The sequence below is a fragment of the Ictidomys tridecemlineatus genome (assembly GCF_052094955.1).
Source record: "Ictidomys tridecemlineatus isolate mIctTri1 chromosome 12 unlocalized genomic scaffold, mIctTri1.hap1 SUPER_12_unloc_7, whole genome shotgun sequence".
In the NCBI taxonomy this organism is placed as follows: domain Eukaryota; kingdom Metazoa; phylum Chordata; class Mammalia; order Rodentia; family Sciuridae; genus Ictidomys; species Ictidomys tridecemlineatus.
Window position 1 is genome coordinate 49,748 of NW_027520965.1, and position 20,027 is coordinate 69,774.

The 20,027-nt window shown below is 49.3% G+C and overlaps 2 long non-coding RNA genes across 2 annotated transcripts; both read right to left on the reverse strand.

The window, feature by feature from the left end:
• Positions 1-226: 226 nt before the first annotated feature.
• On the reverse strand, positions 227-3,902 carry LOC144372367 (uncharacterized). Its single transcript, XR_013432387.1, has 3 exons — positions 3,600-3,902; positions 2,511-2,625; positions 227-589 (listed from the first exon to the last, which is right to left on the reverse strand). It is a non-coding gene; the product is annotated as an uncharacterized LOC144372367 (long non-coding RNA).
• Positions 3,903-4,184: 282 nt separating this feature from the next.
• Positions 4,185-7,450, reverse strand: LOC144372368 (uncharacterized). Its single transcript, XR_013432388.1, has 4 exons — positions 6,932-7,450; positions 5,496-5,611; positions 5,099-5,329; positions 4,185-4,289 (listed from the first exon to the last, which is right to left on the reverse strand). It is a non-coding gene; the product is annotated as an uncharacterized LOC144372368 (long non-coding RNA).
• Positions 7,451-20,027: the final 12,577 nt, after the last annotated feature.

Below are 20,027 nucleotides of genomic sequence, written 5' to 3' on the forward strand. Positions count from 1 at the left end.
GTGTGCGCTCTTCTGTGTGTTTGTGTGTTTTTGTTTGTGTTTGTACCATGATAGCTGATACTTCATTGCCCCCATTGGAAAACTGACTCAGATAATGCCATCTGCCAAACTCCTAAATACCGAAGTTCTTGCTGATAGAATGAAACATTCCTTCCTGTTGGTTTGGGTGTGTCCATTAGGAAACACTGCTACATTTAGTATACTCAAATAATCAGAGTAGATTAGGTAACAAAAACATATATATTTTAAAATAATAATATATTAATGGAAACAAAAAATACAGGATAGAGTAACAACTGTGTTACTAACAAGGTCAAAGACAATGGCAAACTATAGATTCAAACTTTGAAGCAAATAGTAATCAATGTAAATATTCCTGGGCTGCCTCAGCGCCGCCCAGGCACACAGCAGCAGATTTTTGCAAGCATCCTCAGGAGGGCTGGAGCCTTCTTTGCAGGACGAGAGGGAGGTTGAGGCTGGATCCATTCATCATTCTTTTGGGAGAGGCTCCTTTTCCTCAGCACGAAGTTGGATTTTTTGTGAGGATTCTTGGCATAAAATACGTTAGCCTGCGCTGGAATCCTCAGCTCTGGGGAGAGAGGGGTGTACAAAAAGAAGGTGGCACTCAGGAGGTGCTCCCTAGGACACCCCAACATCTGAGGGCCTGTGCCAGAAAAGGCCAGAGCCACACACCTGAGAGCTCTCCAATTCAGCACCAATACCAAAAAGATAGCCTCCACAGTTCTCCCTGAGGAAGAACTAAGCAGAGCACTTCAACACACCTAATGTCTGTCCTACCAAAGGCTTTGGAATCCAGAACATCTCAGGTCCTCTTGCATCTGCCAAAGCACACCGCTAGATTTACATCTGAAATCTCCCACAAAAGGCTCCTGTGCCGAAGATTCAGTCCCCACATGAGCCATCTTCATAGGTGGGTTTGGAGGGAAGCATTGGATGGTGAGTGCTCTGATGTCAACATGAAATTCTCATTCAAGATGAATACACTACTGGGAGGTGGGAGGGACTGGAAGAAAGGTTGAGCATGGTTGGAGGAAGACCTAAACAGGGTTGCACCCTGGGCAACAGTACCTTGTTCCTGTTGGCTCCACTGAATCCTCATTCTCCAAGTAGAGGTCCTCCTCCTCCTCTCCATCTTTCTCTCTCTCCCTCTCTGCCACCCTCGTTCTCTCTCTCCCAGTCTATGCCTGTGTGGCAAGGGCTGAGGAGCTCTCCACTGCCACACACTAGAGCTTTATGGACAGCCTCAGTGCACAACCAAAGAGAAAGCTATGAAACCCAGAGAAAAGGCCTAGGATTCCTCCTCTGAGTTATTTTCCTCAAGTATGGCCACAGTGAGGACAGGCTGACCAGCACGGATACCACATTAGAGCCATGCTTCTGTGTTGGTGGAGCCTGCCTCCATGTGAACCAGGCTTCTGAGAATGGAGGCCACATTCCAAATGCTGCCCTACTGAGAACAATGGTTCCAAAGACCAGCAAAGGGACTGCTTCCCTCCAACATGGTGTATGGCCCAGTGGAGCCATGACCCCGAGTGGGGGAATACAACAGCCCGCTTCTCCTTCCTCTGAACACCTCTTTCCTGTCACCCTCCTCTAACCTAGAGCCTGTTATCCATCCCTTCTGTGTTGGATGTGGGGATCTCTGCTATGAATTTCTTAGGCTACCAAGGCCCCACACAGACTTCCTCTTCCATAGACTCTACTAACCTAACAGAAGGTTAAGATAGGAGACAAGTGATCCTAGAACTCATTGGGATGGTGGTCTTCAGTGTACATAGGCTGGGATAATGGATGCTGTGGTGTTTGGCTCACAAAAACCAACCAACCAACCAACAAAAAAGCACTGGCATTATTATCAGATGAGCTCTGTGGCTACGTGCTCAGGAAGCCCTCATCTGACTTTAGTTAGGGATCACAACCCGGCTATTGTGATCACTCCTTGGCAAGTGGACTCAGGTGCAGAAGACCATGGAATTTATGCAAAAACAAATGATTCAGGCTGTCTCCCAGGCTGTGTTTTCTTCCCAATTTCATCCTGTTACTGCTTGCTAGAATCCTGGCAATGCTCTGCCCAGGCAGTGGATTTCTGGTCACACAGAAGGCTTTCAATAGTACTGCTTCAGTCCACAAAATGCCAGTTCCATCGTTAGCCCATGCATTCCCACGTTTCTTTGAAACCACTCCTATCCCAGACCATGAAAGCATACTGCTCCTGGAAAGAGGCTTTCCTCCTCACTCCTCAATGATGTCAGCTTTGTATGCCTGTTTATGTCCTGGGCAGGTCACCTGGTGGGGAGCCGCAATATCCACTGGGGTACACTATTAGACCTCAAGAACTTCCACCAGCAGAAGTGCAGTTGTCTTTGTGCAAGAACCCAACACACCCTGTTGGAGTATTCTTGGGGGTAAGAGACTACTCTTTGGTGCTAAGAGTTGACCTGAGTCCACATCCTGACCCTTACTCTCTGCCATCTGATTGTCTCACTTACTCTGACGGTGAGAGATGATTTGGCCCAGCTCATAATCCTCCGGTTTCTCCTGAGTAAGCAAGTGTAGGTCGAGGGCGCTGCGGATGACGGCAGGAGCCCTATCCTGGCAGGTCACCTGGAGCAGCATGGGAGACAGGCCTTCAGGAAATGGGCCTTGAAGTGACTACTCAAGGGCAGTGGGCAGCGTCATTCTGGAGGCACCTCCACTCTAAATACATGGGCAACATCCATGATCCTACTACCTGAGGCTGACCTCCTGCTCATCGCGTGGGCTCTTCCCATAGGCTACTAGCCCAATCTTTGTACATAGGACTTCCTGGGCTTGCCATTGCTCTTTGTGGAGCTGCACTCCTCTCGAAGTGAAAGGACTCAACTACTTGCATACAGATGCAATCTCATCCCACAAGTTGGGAGGAATGGGACAATAGCCTCCAAGATCCCAGGTCTGCCCGAGGATGCAGGCGGCATTGGGAATGGCCTAGGCACAAAACCTAGAGGCTTTGGTCTGGATTGCCAGGGCCAAAAACACACCCAGGAACATGACCACACACAGGAGTGCTGAAACATAGCCACAAGAGCTCCTGGCCTCCAGAGGCTCAGTGCTGGCTGGGATGTAGGAGGGCACCTCATCCGGCAAGGGTGGTCATTGGGTTACCTGGACATTTAGTGTGCTTGCTCCACATCCATATCGACTCTGCAGAGAGACTCTCTCAGCTCCTTGTTCAAGGAACATGCAGAACCTCACACTGCTGTCCTCCTCCATAGATGTCAGCATCCCATACAAGGGAACCTGCAACCTAGGTCCTATCCTATTCTCATCTGTCACCCATACCTGCCTCTGCCCTTCTGGACTGCATGCTGCCACCTGACACACAGACTCCCTCAGACATGGCAGTGAACAAGCTGCTGCTCTCCCTCATCTCAGCTCCAGCCCTTCACACTGACCTCTCCCTTCTTGATTCCCCTCTATCCTCCTGATCATCCAGAAGCTCCAAATTTAAGAGGGCATGAGTAGTTCATGGTATTGGACCAGTGTTTGTTCCCCACCCAGGTGTAAGCACCAGGGGACACCCCTGCTCCCAGGCTTACCAAAACAGTCTTGGCCATCTTTGGACTTTGTGTTTCTAAGTGAACACGAATTAAGCAGGTGTCTCCCACCTGCTTGTGGGAAAGCGGCCTGGAGGACTTGCAGGTTGATTCTGAGAACTGTGGGGGATGGAACATCAGCAAACCCAGAAACAGAAAGCCACCCCAGCCTGTCAGTTGGCTCTATGGGCTTCTAGCACATATGTCCAGGTGCTCAGGCTTCTTATTTTCCCAGGTGGGAGTGGAATGGCAGCACAAGTACAGCTTGAATAAGGTAGGTGTTTACCTCCTTTCCCTTGACCTGGGGGCATTTCCTCACGATGAAATATTTTATTCCCGGATTCATGGACAGACACACCAGTGAGTGGTCAGAGACCTTGATTTCTGCAGAGCGAAGTGGAGAGAATTGTTAGGTGGCACTCAAGGATTATACCACAAAACACCCACAACCCCTGAGAGTCTCTGCCAGGCCCACCACACTTTGGTATTTTGGAGACAAGGCCCACTTTCTCTTGGCTGTGAGTTATCCTGAGCCCACTGTGGATCATGTCTCCCCACTGTCTGATTGTCCTACTTACTCTCATCCTCAGACATCATACTCAGCAGCTCAAAGTTATCCTCATCCTCATGCTGCAACAAATTTTGGTCCAAGGCCCTGCGGATGAGGCTTGTCACCGTCTCCTGACAGGTCACCTGGATCAGGGTGAGACAAATGTCATCAGAGAATGGCTTTTAGAGGAGCTACCCAGAAGACTGTGGTCAAACATTCAGGAAAAAAAGAGGCAGATGCACTGAAAATTTTGGTCCTGACTGCCACTACACAAAACAGACTCAGATACAAGAGCGTGCACTTGAGTGCTTCATGACAGCTTTGAGAGGCCCTGGCCTCTAGAAGCTCGGTGCGGGTCTGGTTGTAATGATGTACTTGACTCAGCACTGGCAGTCACTGAACATGTCTCCTCTGCAGCTGGACACCTGCAGCATTAGTGTGTCTACTGCACATCCATAGAAATTCTGCCCAGAACCCCTTTAGCTCCATATTTACATTCATGCAAAGGCTAACATTCCGAAGCTTTGGCATGACCCCCCCAGGTGATCCCGACCCCAAATTCCTACACCTAGTCATGCTAAGGAGGTTCTCTTCCCTGCCACCAGGAACACATTTCCTCCTACACATGTGACAAATCACTGCCACCTCCTCTGCTCCAACCTCACTCATTGAGAATACCAAGTTCTAGGCACTGCAGCCTACACCCTAGACATATCTCTGCCTTCATCTGTCCACAGCACTTCCGTCTGCACTTCTGGCCTGCAAATGCAAAACCCACAATACACAGGCCCACTCACCACTGGAGCTGGGCATGCTGAGGCTCTCCCTCCTCAGGTCAGGCCCTTAAGACAGACCTCTCTCTTCTTTATTTCCCACCATAGCCCCAGGGTTGGCTGTGTCTCCTGCCTTCCGCTGTGTGGACACCCAGAGGCAGCCCTCCTGTCGAGCTTACCAGGATGCACTTTGTCTCCCTCAGGCTCTGTCCCTCTAGGAGGACGTGAACAAAGTGGCTGTCTTCCACCTGCTCGCTGGAGTGAAGCAGTGAGGAGCTGCTACTGGTGACTTTTCTCATGCAGCACTCATTGCTTTGGGTGGCCTGGGGCAATGATCCTGCAGCCACTGTAGAGCTGCTGCTCACAGCTGCTGGGGTCCTGGATGCCACTGCCACAGAAGGCTCCAAGAACTGTGGGGGATGACAACATCAGCAAAGCCAAGCAACTGCACCCCACCCAGCCTGGCAGTTGGTTCTGTGGGCATTCTACAACATCCATCCAGAACCTGAGGTTCTTGTCCCCTTGGAGGATGTGGAGTGGCACCAGGAATAAAGACTGAAGAAGGTGGCTGTTTACCTCATTTGGCTTGACCGTCAACGACTTGCTGGCAGCTGTTTCCCGAAGAATAAAGTTATAATCCACTCCTCCATCCAGGTCGTAATATACTTTCCCATCAGCAGGGATCCTCAGCTCTGGAGAGGCAGGGGCAGAGGTGTGGTAGGTGACAATCAGGGAATATACTACCCAACATCCCCCACAACTGAGAACCTCTGCCAGCTCAGGTCTCACACACAGACCTGAGAGCCCCCGAATCCAGCTACTGTTCCACCAAAGACTCCCCACTGATTCCTCCCTGAGGACCCTCTATGCACAGGAGGTCCACTACAGGAACACCTTTCAAGGAAATAGCCCCTTGTACCCCAGACCCTCTTAGTTCATGTTGGACCCACCAAAGACAAACAGCTAGACTTTGTATCTGGATTGGTCCCCAAAGACTCATGTGTTCAAGGTTTTCTCCCCACTGCAGCAATGATCACAGGTGGGTTTGGGGAAAAGCACTTGATGGTGGGTGCCTCCACCTTGCCAGTGGATTCATCCACTCATACAAAGCTACACTAATTTGAGGGTGTGGTTTGCAGGTGTGTTGATCGTGGGTGGAAGATGTCCACAGCAGGGCTGTGCCATCCAGAGAAATATATTTCTCTTGAGTTCCCCACTTCTGTATTTCCTCCTCATGAGTATAATTCTCATTCACATTTTAAATCAATTTATTGTTATACTTCTTGTTTGGCTTTTGTTTCTCCTTCTTGTTCTTGTTCTTCTTCATCTTCTCCTCATGCTTCTTCTAATAGTCATCTTGACCTTCTTATTCATGGTCTCTTCCTTCAACTTATTTTCATTTTTCTATTCCTCCTTCTTCTCCTCCTCATCCTCCTCCTCGTCCTCCTCCTCATCCTCCTCTTCCTCCCCCTCCTCATCCTCCTCCTCCTCCTTCTTCTTTCCTCCCTCCCTCCCCCCCTCTCTCTCTCCAAGAAGGGTTTACAAGCTGTGAAGGGTTCTATTCTACCACACACTTCTCTCTAGAAATGGCCTCTGGTCCTAAGTGGACTCAGTTTGCAAGGAATAGAAAGATTGGAAGCCAGAAATGATTGTTCATTGAACTGCTTTTCTCATGTACTCGTCTAGGTCAGGAAAGGCTGCCAAAGTAGGCATCCTGTGGTTGTCTGTCTTCTTTAACACAAGACAAAGAAGCCTGTGTTCTTGGCCCCATGTGGATAATAGCTTTGCAATGCCTCCTCATGCCAAGGAAAGAACACATGATAGGCAGGTCCACAGCCCCTGGAGAACATGAAGAACCTGCAGATTTATGCCCCATCATTACACTTTGTTTTGTGCACAAGTCCCACCATACTCTTCCTGGGCATTGGGTCAATGCACACTGTGTTTTGGCTCCCAGTTATCCTGAGCCCACTGTGACTCACTGCTCCCTACCCTCTGATGGTTCCACTTACTCTGATGGTTCGAGACAATTTGCAGAAGTTCATAGTTTTCTGGATCCTCCTGCTGGAGCAAGTGTGCATCTAAGGCCCTGCGGATGATGACTTGAGTGCTGTCCTGGCAGGTCACCTGAGCAGGGTTGGAGAAGGCTCATCAGAGAGGGAATTTGGGAGTAGCTACCCAGAGGACAGTGCTCAAGGACAATCAGAGACAAGAGAGCTCTCAACACAAGGGCACCATCTTGTTACCCTGCTACCTGAGGCCTTCATGTGATCATGTGGGGTCTTCCTATGAGCCTCTAGTCCAATCTTGGTACAAGAGTTTGCTTCAACCTGCTATGCCCTACAGGGACAAGGGAATAAGGACCAAAAGGCTTTGTACAGACACACTCTACTCCCATCAAGATTGGAGGAATGGTCCAGTGGACTTCCATATCCCTGCTCTGGTCTGGGATGCAGCTGCATTTTTGTGTGGACCAGGCACAAACCCTAGGTGTTTTGGTCCTGACAGCCAGGGCACAACACACACTAGGACTCTTTAATGTTAGGCATGGAAGCTGCTGGGCTCGAGAGTGTCAGTGCTTGCTGGGGTGTCAGGAGGTTTGGACTCAGCAGGTGCCGTGGTTCAACATGGCTCCCCTGGAGGTGGACACCAGAGTCTCATGATGGATACTCCACACCCAGGAAAATTCTGCAGAGAGAGCCGCTAAATCTCTATTCACATACATGCAAACTAGGACACTAATGGGCCTCTCCAAGGCCCCCAGTTGTCTGTGACCCACACCTACCCACCCTAATCATTCTACAATGGCTCCCTTCCCTTCAACCAGCAACATATCCCCTCCCACACACAAGAAAATGACTGCCAACTCCTCTGCTTCAACCTCCATGGTTCAATATACTCCTCCTCAATACCAAGGTCAGTAGAGGATGGCCTGTACCCTCGATATTTCTCTGACCTCCTCTGAACCCAGCACTGACTCCTGCACTTCTGACCTGCACACCCCAAAACACGCAGGCCCACTCGCACCCAGACCTGGCATGCTGCTGCTCTCCCGCCTCCCTCTTCCTCATTTTATGCTCTCCTTCCTGACCTTCCAGAAGCTCTAGTTCAAGAAGACAGGCCTAGTCCAAGGTGTTTGCTGTGGACTCGGTCTTCCCCACTGTGGGCTCCCAGGAGACTCCCCTGCTCGAAGACTCACCAGGATGCTCCTATACTGTGTTGTCATTTCATTTTCCAGGTAGACGTGAATGAGGCATCTGCCTCTCACCCGCCTGTTGTACTGGGGCCGTGGGGAGTACCGAGTGGAGACCCCTGATGTCCTGGACTCCAGCTCTGCCCCTTCCCTGGAAGAAGGCGCTGGCTCTGGGGTTGGCTGAGGAGCCGATACAGGAACTGAGCTTGTAGCTAGAGGAGAAAAGATGCCAACATGACTGCCTTGCCCTGACCTTCCCACAGACAGACAATACCCCTGCTGCCAGGAAGAACTTAGGCCCTTAGCCCACACAGGACCTCTTTGCAGACTGGGGTCACTTCCTGAATGGACAAAGGCTTATCCTAATTTCCAGCCCAACACCAGGCATACAGACTCCCTGCAGTGGGACAAGAGTCAGACCTCTCCTCATATACCCTTAGGTACTCACCCCGGTCCGCCTGGCTCTCAGGCGCTGCCTGGCTTGATATGCCATCTTCAGTTGTGGCCAGGAGGTGGTATGTTTGATGCTCCAGGTACAAACCAACCAGCAAGAGCCCCATATATGGCAGCAGCTGCTGCAGACTCAGAGAGCCTGGAGGCTGATGGGAAGCCTCGGTGTAGAAGTTAATCCAGGTCCCCAGGAAGGAAGGTGAGGCACTGTGGGGAGGCAGGTGTGGAGTCAGCAAAACCCTGGCCTTGCCTTCGCCATGGCCTCCAGAGAAAACCTCTGACCCTACACTTCTGAACTGTCCCTGGTTCTGAACACACCAGTCCACCTCAGACCAGACACAGTGGCTGTACAGGCAGGGACAGGACAGGTTGCCACAGGCAAAGAACCTTCAACGAAGGAGCGTTAGATCCATGATATGACCAGCTCTCCCCTCCTCTGGGCAGGCCTGACACTCTTCTTCCTCTTGGCTACGTGCTCTCCAACCTGGAATGCACCTTCCAGGAGTGTCTGTCCTCCTGCCCACTCTTCTCAGGGCTCAAGAGACACCTCCTCCCCTGGCGTGGGCTGCAATGCTACCTCATTCTCTGTGAGCTCTCACTGAGTCCCCCTGAGTAGCGGTGGACCTCTCTTTTCCCATGAGTGCAGACCACATCTCTGTGGCCCTGGGGGAGAACAGGGAGGTGTGGTGTGGGGGGATCCATTGTCCCAGGGGCTTCCCCAGTGGACCATGACTACCTACAACTCCCCGCCTTACCCCTCCTACTGTTGAAGCCCCACACCTTACACTGCAGGCAGAACACAGAATTGGGGAGAGCAGTCTTTCCTCAGCCTTCCCAAGTCAAATCACCTTGCAGGTCCCTATTCTGGAAACAGGAGCCCACCCTCTTGACCCCAAGCCCATTCTATGTTGAAGTTGGTCCAGGGGTCCACCATAGTCACTGAAGAGGACAACGTGCAGTTATGCCTCATGGAGTCAGGGATGCAGTCACATGTAGGATGTGTACTCATGGCACCTGCGGTTTTAGGCTGACCCCCATGAAAAGGGACACAATGGCGGTCATTTGCACTCCATTTTTCACTGAATTATGAAATGTGACTGGAAACGTGTTTTCACACAGTGGGTGCTTTCTCCATGTTCATCAGTGAATGAGCCCAAACTGCTGATTCCCACATCTCTCTGGGTGTGGGAGCTGCCATGTCCAAAGCCCCTGTCCAGCTATGTCCCAACTAGAATGCTCTGTCCCACTATGTATACTAACATGTCTTTATTAACCCAAAAGTGCTTTTCCCAAGGCCCGAGTTTTGAGACGCCTCTGGCACAGATCTACGTTCTTCAAGAAGCCAATATCACACCAGAAAGACCACCTGGCCTCGCTGAGTCCACCTGGGAATGAGCTCAGTGCACACCATTGAGCTGTGGTGCCAGGTGTGTGGGGACTGCTCCACAGACCTCTGTGGATCAGCTGGAGTCAGGATGGTTCCTCTGCCTAAGAGGGAAAGTTCACTCCCCTTGCAAGGCTGTGGCAGGCACCTCCAGGACTCGTCCCATTCGGGGCTGAAATTCCACTATGAGTGTGGTCCTCTATCTCATTAGGTATCACAAACCTTTGGGTCCCTGAGAGGTACATGGCAGCCCCAAGACCCAGGCATGAGGGGGCTACACACTTGGGCTTGGTGGTCTGGTGCTTACCTTGGGAACAAGAGATCCAGCACCTGCTGGGTGGGGATGAAATCCCAGGAGATTAACCCCATGTTGCTGCTGAAATGTAGGTTCCTCCCACAAATGACAGGCAGGAGCTCATTCCTAAGCTGGTCCTGCCTGTAAGGTTCAAGGCTCTGTACCCTGAAGGGCTCCTCCGTGTTCTCATCATTTTCACCCTGGGTTGGGACCAAGAATGGTGGGTTCAAAATGGAAATGGTGACAAACAGAAAAATGACTTGTGCCAATACACTAGAGTCAAAGCACAATGGGACAGTTCCCATCAGTACAAACACACACACACACACCACACACACACACACACACACACACACACACACACACACACACACACAGTCAGAATAGGAGTCCTGGGCCATTCATCAGGGATCAGACTAGAGGGCCTGCTGGGCTCACCTGCCCTGTGCTACTCACTGTTACTCTTGAGCTCCTCTGCGACAATTGCCAGAGGATCTGGCGTCTAAGTTGAAGCCTCATCCAGTGCATCCACAAAAGGGCTAGTTGGCCCCCCTGAGATTCCTGGGAGCCTGAGGCTCGGCATTGTTTGCAAGGACAGGGGAACATCCTTCTCACTCCAGTTTCTCCAACCAAATGAGCTCGGTCAGTTAAGTGGGTGCCTGGATACCAGGGTTCCATGTTCTGTTTGATCCATTGTCAAGGCAATGATGTCATTTCCTGTGCCCATACCTGAGCCTCTTTTCACATAAGATTACTTTCAAAAGCCCTATGGGCTGCTGATTTCTCCTCCATGCCTACCCATCTCAGGTGTGCATGTGTTCACCAACAAGTACCCAAATACCCCCACCAGCATCTGCCCTGCTTGGTGCCTCTAGAGTTCCAGCTTGGAGCCTTCAAAAATGCATTCACAACCAGTCCTTCCCTCTCAGCAGCCTTTGGACCCTGGTCCCATCATTGTGCAACTCATGGTGTGCCCAGTCTTTTCTGGAAAGTAGGGTAGCATCTAATCAGGGATTGGTGTCTCTGATTCATACATAGCATATGGTTTCTATGAAATCCAGTGAGGGAGCAGGAGTAACGAAGCTGATTGCACAGATGACCTCAGGGAATACTGACAGGCCAAATGAAAAATATGTTCCAGCTAACCATTGGTATTTGGGCTTCTCAGCCCAGTCCTGTTTTTAAAATAGGTGCAGACGGGCAGTGTTCATTAAAAAAATGTCTACCATTTAAAAGTGGGTAATTTAAATGGCATCTAGTTACACATCTGCTAGAATGGTCTGGCAACATATGAATTTCATTCTAACAACAACAACAAAACATAGAAAAAAACATAGACATAAAGATAAAACCTTGTCTTCACCAGGATGCCTAGAAATAGGTTTTATTTGGCTCATGCAAATATCTTTCAATAGAACTTCTAATTTCTGAATGAACTCATTCAATTTTATAATGTCTGAAACCCTCTGTGAGCATGGGAAGCACTGCTGACAAGACACCAGAGGGCCAGAGCACTTGTGCCCCCTACAGGGGTGTCTCTTGGCTATCACCAAAGACCGTTTCCCTCCAGGGGCAGCTGAGAGCAAGCTGGGCCTTGGAGCAAGGATTAGTGTTTAGGTATAGACTATGCAAGCAAAGGACAATGTCTTTAATAAAACTAAAATTAAAAAGTCACATTGAAAATTTTTTAAAAAGAAGAAGAAAATAAGGTCAAGTAGAGGAACAGGCAGAGGCATCCAGAGGAAGCCCATTTTCACAGGAGAAAATCCCCCAGTGAAAAGCATCAGAATAGATACCAAGAAAAATACCAACAAAAACAGTGTGCTCCCACTATGTATCTACTCCACATGCAAAAGTTAGAAAGCTAGATAATACAATCCTGGCCACAGGTAGAGCTATTCAGAAGAGCCACCTGGCAGTGCTTAGTCAAAGAAGTAAACATGCACACTTTGATCTAGAAATGCCACCTGTGTGTAAACCAGGTGGTGCTTAAGCAGTTTCACAAGGGGACATGCACAGGGAAATTTATCCTCAGGTTCCTAATAGAGTTGTCTGTGCTTACAGAAGGTTGAGGGCTGTCAGGGTGCCCACAATTGGGAAAGTGAAATGCTTAAAAGGTAATGGATGCCAACCTGGATATATTAATAGAAATCAATGAAAAACAATAAATTTACATGACAGTAAAATCCCTGAGTTCAAGTTCTTGCTAGCCTACCTACCAACAATCATGCTTGGTTAAGACACTGACATACTTCAAGGCAAAAAAAGGAGAAAATATAATGTCATTATTACTTTTCTTAAAAGCAAATAAGGAAATGGTAATATTTACCCAGCCATGACCTGTTATGCATAATATGTGAGATTATTGTGGACATGTTGGTAAATGATGATCTACTCAGATACGTTCCGTGATTCACCAAATGCAAAGGTCCATGAAGAATTACCGTCTCCACACATGAATTCATCGTCAAAAGCCTTGAGACAACAGGGGCTTCACAAAATGGCTTCTTGGCCAACTTGATGAGTGCGTCCTCGGACAATGCTTCCACCTGAAAGATGTCACCAACTTGTTCTCATTCACATTTCCACAGTGCCACAAAAAAGAAACAAAGTCTGATACTCTATTGAGTTAATCCTCAAGTGGACCAAACACCATACTTCCTTCCATATTTTAGAATTAACAAATGCAACTTCAACTCAATAACTTGCATTAGGCAACATGCAACCACAACCTTCCCCTGAGCCAGGGAAGCTGACCCCTCTCTGAATTCAGGAGGTCCTGGCCCCACCAGCATAAACACGAAGTTGACACAAACCTGGCACTTTGATTCTGTGAATTATGGTCAGGACTGATGAGTCAGCTTTGTTGGGATAACTGCTAAAGGAGGACTGTGTATCCCTTAATTTTCTAGCCGATGGCCTCTGGAAAGAGCCATTTATCCTGGTTTAAGGCCTTCCTTTTAACGTGTGCGGCCTATTCTCAGCCATAGTGGCCTCTTGTTTTCTTTACATTTAATGTTTCATAAAAGCAAATGGCTCCGAAGCCCCTGAGACAGGTGAATGTCCCTGTTAGCTGCCTGCATTTGGAATTTATCAAAGATCTTTACACGGAGACTCTTTTCTGTCAATTCCAATCTTGAATCACAGAAGTGCTCCTCACAGGGGAGGACACAAGGGTGGCCTCTCCATGCTGTCCCCTACCTGTGCGTATGGCAGGCTCCCTGGGGCACCTGAACACCTGGGGCAGCTGTGCAGGAGTTGGGAGGGGGAGCTGAAGCGGGGCTGGCAGGCTGGCTTGTTCACCCACTTTGTCTCCAAACTTAGGAAGCTAGACCTGGAAGGTGTGCATGGGGAGTAGGTTTTCTGAAGCTCTCTTATTTAAGGCTGCGATTTTTCCTGGGGACATCCTGGACCGAACCCTAACCACCTCCCTGCCCCCTGATTCTGCCTCAGCTTTCATCTGACCCAGGTGCTGCCCCCTAGGGGAGCCTGGGGAAGCTGCACCTCTCTCCCTCCTTGGTTCCTCTTGGGAAAGGAAGGCTGCAACAGGGTAGCAGAGGCAGATGAATTCCAGCTCTGCTAGAACCTTCCTGGGTGAGGAGTGGTGTGTGTTGGGGATGCTGAGAAATAAAGTCTCTCCGGTAGGGCCCTAAAGAGGATCGCACTCGTTTCGCTGAAATGCGGGTGACAGGGTCTCTCTCTCCCCCCAAGGCAGGATCTTTGTCTGGGTTTATGATGTCGTCATTCTAATCAACGCCATGTTAATTGCCCTGGATGAGAAGAACCCCTTCATCTCCTAGCCGAGTGGCTTTTCCTTTCTCTGTAGTTCTTGAGATCCTCCTGAAGTTCTACACGCATGAGCCCAGAGCCTATTTTGAAAGGAAGCAGTTCTGGAACTGGTGAGTGTGTGTCCTAGGGAGGAGACAGGGGACTTCCTGTCACAGTTCAGAGACATGGCTGCAGGTCTCCAAGCTCCACCTGTGTAGAGGCATCTTATAATGAGCTCTTGGAGGGGAACCCTCTGTGTGGGTAAAGGCCGAACTTCCCAAAGTCAATTTGAACTGTCTAATTAAAATGAGAACCACAGACCTTGACATCCTGGAGTTGGGAAGGATCTTTAAAAGAAGGAAGCCCAATGTTTTTCTCTACTTTCTCACAATACTTCTTTTTTTTAAAAAAAAATTTTTTGTTCTTTTTAGTTATAAATGACAGTACAGTGTATTTGGACCTATACATACATGGAGTAAATCTCCCATTCTTGTAGTTGAACTTGGTGGTATGGAGTTCCACTTGTCATGTATGCATATATGAACTTAAGAAAGTTACGTCCGATTCCTTCTACTGTCTTTCCCATTCCCAGCCCCTCCCTTCCCCCCACTCTGCCATGTCCAACCTGGTGATCCACCCCTATCCCACCTATGGTCACTCACAATACTTCTGACACCAAGTGTGGGTTATTTTTTCTCACACCTACCAACTGTCCAACTCTCTGGTCGTCAATTTTGTGTCCTGCAATTCAATCAAATTTGGACACAATTTGTCCACAGTTAGCATCAAATACCACAGGTTGAGGGCTGAGCCAAGACTGAGGACAGTCCCCAAGACTGTCCTCTCTCCAGACACCAACTGCATGTCCACATTAACACCTGTGCTGCTGACTGATCGCCTATAAATCAGAGGTGACCAGAAAAACACTTCGGTTACTAGATTTCTGGTTGTTGTGCAAGGGTACAGCTCAGGTCAGCCAGACTGAGAGGTACAGGGTGAAGGAAAAGGGGTGCGCAGCTCCCATACCCTCTCCAGGTGCGCCCTTCCATGCCCCTCAGTAACCCAGAAGCTCCCCCAACACTATTGTTTTTTTTGTGGAGGCTTCGTTATGTGTGCATGACGGATTACACATTGGCCATTGGTCATCGACCCAATCTTCAGCCCCTCTGCCCTCCCCAGAGGTAGGGGGCAAGGATGAGGGTGGGGCTGGAAGTTCTAGCTCTCTGATCCCCTGGTAGGTTCCCCTGTGGATTCACATCCCCATCCTGAGGGGCTTTCCCAGGGCGACCTCATTAAGCTCAGGTGGGGTTGAAAAAGGGCTTGTGATGAATAGCAAAGGATGCTCCTTCCACCTCTGTCACTTATCACTGGAGAGACAGGGCTCTTAGGCGTTCAGGTCATGAGACTAGGGATGAAGGCCAGGCATCCTAGAACATCATGGCCAAGGAGGCATTTCCTTTGGCAGCTTCCTTGGCCCGCTCCCTAACCTCACTGTCAAAAACTCAGCCTGTGTGGCTGGCCAGCGGGCTGTTGGCCAGCCCTCCCCTGAGCGGTGGACATGTCTCCCACGAGCCTTCCCTTCTCCAGGCCGCTGGTATCCACCCTCGGCCCTGGTGCTGTGTGCCAGCCGGTGCGTCTTGAGCTGCTGTGTGTCGAGCTCTGCAGGGCACAGAGATGCAAGCTGCAGGCTGACTTTGGTGGTGCACAGCTAGGCGGGGTCTGACCCCAGTGACCACTGCTCTTAGTGCCAGGAAACTTCTCCCGAAGTGCACGTGGCTGGGGGGGGGACCTGGTCGGTGTTTTCTTCTCCTTTAGCACCACTGTCAGGAAAGTCATGGCACGATGAATTCTACTTCCATTAAGTCGTAATGCACATAGTAAAATTAATACCAGGAAAGACCTACTGTGCATTCTGCAAGTATTCTTCACCGGATGGGCACAGTGGTGCACGCCTGTGGTCCCAGTGTCTTGGGAAGCCGAGGCAGGAGGATGGTGAATTCAAAGCCAACTTCAGCAACTTAGCAAGGCCCTAAGAAACTCAGCGAGACCCTTTCTCTAAATAAAATATGGAGAAAAAAAAAAGAGGCTGAGGATGTGGCTCAGTGGTAAAGCACCCCCTGGTTCAATTTCTGGTGCCCAAAAAATAGAAAAATAAAAATGTTCTTCACGAGTATAGACTTTTGTGGAAGGCGAAGTGATGTGGGTTAGTGATTCCTGCATCTCTGCAGGTGACTCAGAGCAGCCAATGGATGATCATGGGATGGTTCAAGCCTAGTGTTTCTTGCTTCCCATGCAGTGACCTAAAAGTTCCAGAAATGAATTTCAGCACTGGCTAGTTATCTCACATAAGCTGTTTGTTCAGTTTTCTGGGGATCCATCAGAGATTGAGCTTGACATGCCTCTCACTTGATTCTTAATGGACTTTGCTTTTGCCATTAGGTTTGACACGCTGATCATAATCGCAGCCTGATGGCCACGGTGGCTGATGCCACCATTCAGTCAGGTCAGTGCCTCCAGCTCTAGGCTTCACGGAGGATCAGGTGCTTACTCAGTTCTCTGTTGAAAATCCACCCTGCACTCTGGAGATTTGGGGGCCAGGAAGGGGGACACCAGAAAATTATTAAAAGTGTTCCGTATTCAGGTTGGAGATGTGGTTCAGTGATAGAGCACTAATCTGGTGTGTGGAGCCCTGGGTTCAATCCCCAACACTGGGAGGAAATATATGTCTCTATGTGTACACACACACACACACACACACACACACACACACACACTTATATCCAATGCTCTTGAGAGGGATGGTGCCTTTGTGTGTGTCTAGCCATGCAGTATTTTAGGGTTTTCGCATGTAGGAGTCCATTACACCAGATTCTTACCTGGTCATCTCTCCAACACTGGGCCGTGACTCGGGGCTGCCCTCTACCCTTCCATCTCCTGCCTGCCTTGGCCTCCCACCCAGGTCCTCCCCACAGCAGGAGCCAGAGGCTGGGTAAAGAGCACTCGGCTGTCAGCTCCCTGGGGACTCATGAGCCACTTTCATCCCTGAGCCTAGCCCTGCATGTGACAGCGTGAGAGTCGTCCTGCTGGTGGCTAATGCTAACCCAAGTGTGTTAACCATTCCTTATTAAATCCCACCCACAATCCTTGATGTAGGAACTTTCTCTATCCCTACTTTATAGGTGGTGAGTTGAGGCATAGAGAAGTTAAGTCACTCTTCCAGTGATGCACAACCAAGGTGCATACCCAGGAGTTGGACCCCAAAGCCCTAGATAAACCCCAACCTCAGTTATTATTATTATTTTTTATACTGGGGGTGGAACCCAGAGCCCTACACATGTTAGACTGAGTTACATCCACACCCCCTTTTTAAAAATGCTATTTTTAAAAACTTTTTCTTAGTTGTAGAAGGACAATATTTAGTATTTAGTATTTTTTATCAGGTTCTGGGAACGAACCCAGTGCCTCATGTGTGCTAGGCAAGCACTCTACCACTGAGCCCCAACCCCAGCCCTAAAATGCGATTTTTAATAACATTTCAGTAAGGGGCTTTCTAAATTGCCCAGGCAGGCCTCAAACTTGTGATCCTCCTGCCTCAGCCTCCTGAGTAGCTGGGATTCCAGGCCTGCACCAGCACACCTGGCCCAGCCACACTTTTTGATTAAGGGCAGCTGCCCTTCCGGGGATGCCTGGCAGCCACCTCCGTCCAGGACTGGCCTGCTCCTCCAGGACAGCTTTAAATGGGGTCAACTTTGGTGGAGAAAAGCAGATGAGGCCAAGCAGCTCTCTATTCCTCGTCCACCTGAGTCTCACTGGAGTTCTAGGTTATTATTGCTGCGGGAAGCTGCTCATGACACCCATTCTGTGAGGCTGGCTTCTGCTACTGGCCAGGGCCACCGTGTGGACAGCTGCAGGACTAGGGAGGGGCTTTACAGAAAACGGGCTGGCCTGGCATCAGTTTGTTCTCCTCCTTCTCCTTTGCCTCCTGCCAGGAACTCGGTTTGCTCCTAGTTTCCGGGTGATGGTGACCACTCTGATCAGCGCTGGCCCACGATGATCACATTTGGTGGACTTGCCTTCATGCCCTCCTTTGCTATTCGATGTGTAATCACTCTAAGCCTCAAGGCATAGGAGTATTAGACTCCAGTAGGAAGAATAAGTCAGTGAGTGGTATGGGTCTCCAGCGGCCAGTCTTACAGAATACCAAGTTTCTAGAAGCACTGGGCGCACTTCCTGGCTGCTATGTGGAATGCCAGCCGTCCATCGGGCTGACCCAGGCAATGTCTTCCTCATCCCTGGCCCAGGGGATATTCTTAGGCCCAGGGGGATATTCTTAGCCAGCAGAGGGCTCACAGGGACATGGGGTCCTTCCAGCTCATGGCTCTGCCCCCGCCCCAGGCTGAGACCCTGTGTTCTGCTTGTGGAGGGAGCCCCGTACTTCTCTTTCTTTTTTTTTTTTTTTTTTTTTGAGAGAGAGAGAGAATTTTTTAATACTTATTTTTTAGTTTTCGGCAGACACATCTTTTATTTCAATTTTATGTGGTGCTGAGGATTGAACCCAGTGCCTCGCACATGCCAGGTGAGCACGCTACCGCTTGAGCCACATCCCCAGCCCCCTCCTACTTCTCTTGTTTGGTGCTGGTGAGAACAAGGTCATAAAAGGCCATTTGGGACTGGGGGCCTCTTGTTTAGAGCTGTTGAGGGAGCCTGAAGGGGTGCACACTGCAGAAAAAGGGCATTTGCTTTTCTTTTTCTGTCTAACGGCAGGTCTATTAGCCTAGGAGAATGGAAAGTCAGCTGTAGGTCCCCCATTCCCAGCTCTGGGATGCCGCTTCCCAGAGGCAGCCATCAAAGCTCTTGTCGTTCTTCCTAAACCCTTCCACGTGTGCTGGTGTGTGGTGCACACCCCCAGTTCATTGTCCCCAAAATAGAAGACTCTAGAACACCACTGACCAGTGGGTGGGCTTGCCTTTCGCCTTCACAGACCATGTGGTAAGGCCATCCTTGGGCATGCATCTTTGTGTCCTCACACGAGTGTGAGTGTTGGGTGCTCTTCTAGAGATGAGAAAAGGTAAATGGGTTCATGATTTGGATTGATAGTGACAACTTGCTTTCACAAACATGCTCTAGCATGGATTTCAAATGACATGTGTGATGTATGTTTCTCTGCTCACAGATGAATTTATTCACTGTTTCCATTCTCCCTAGATCTGATAGATGAGAAAATAACACCATGCGGTCTTGACATGAATTGCTTTAGTTGCTCATGAGACTGAGCATCTTTTCCATGTGATTTTGGCCATTTATGCATATTTCCAGTAACATTAGTGGTTCTATTTCTCTATTACCTTCACTTTTATTATTAGCGTTATTGTTTTTGGTACCAGCGATCCCAGGGGTGCTTAATAATGAAGTCACATCCTCAGCCTTTTCATATTTTATTTTGAGACGGGGTCTTGCTAAGTTGCTCAGGCCTCGCTAAATTGCTGAGACTGGCTTTGAACTTGGAATCCTCCTGCTTCAGCCTCCTGAGCTTCTGGGATTTTAGTCGTGTGCCCGCAGGCCCAGCTGGTACTTTTACTTTTGATATGATTTGTAGGACTCTTTGGCCTATTAAGGAGACAGGTCTGTGGTAATCTATGCATAAGACAATGACTTTTCCTTATCTGTCACTTTCCCCTCTCTCCACAGTCTTATTTTGGGGGGAGGCGGTGTGCGGCTATACACAAGTTTAAATTTATTATATAGTCAGACTTGTTGATCTTTTTATAGTTTCTAGGTTTCACAGCATGCTTAGGAAGCCCTTTTCCTGCCCCACTTTCCACCCTGTTACCTTTATGGGTTGGTTTTTGTTTGTTTTGGTACCTTTGCAGTTAATTTTGGCGTAAAGAACAGGTAAAGATTCAACTTCAGTTCTCCTTCACTAGGGGACTAACCTCTGTTAGTGGGTATTTATCCCCCTGCTGCCTTGCCATCAGCTTAGTTTCTGACTTGGTAAATGTCCTGGGAGGTCCAGGGGGG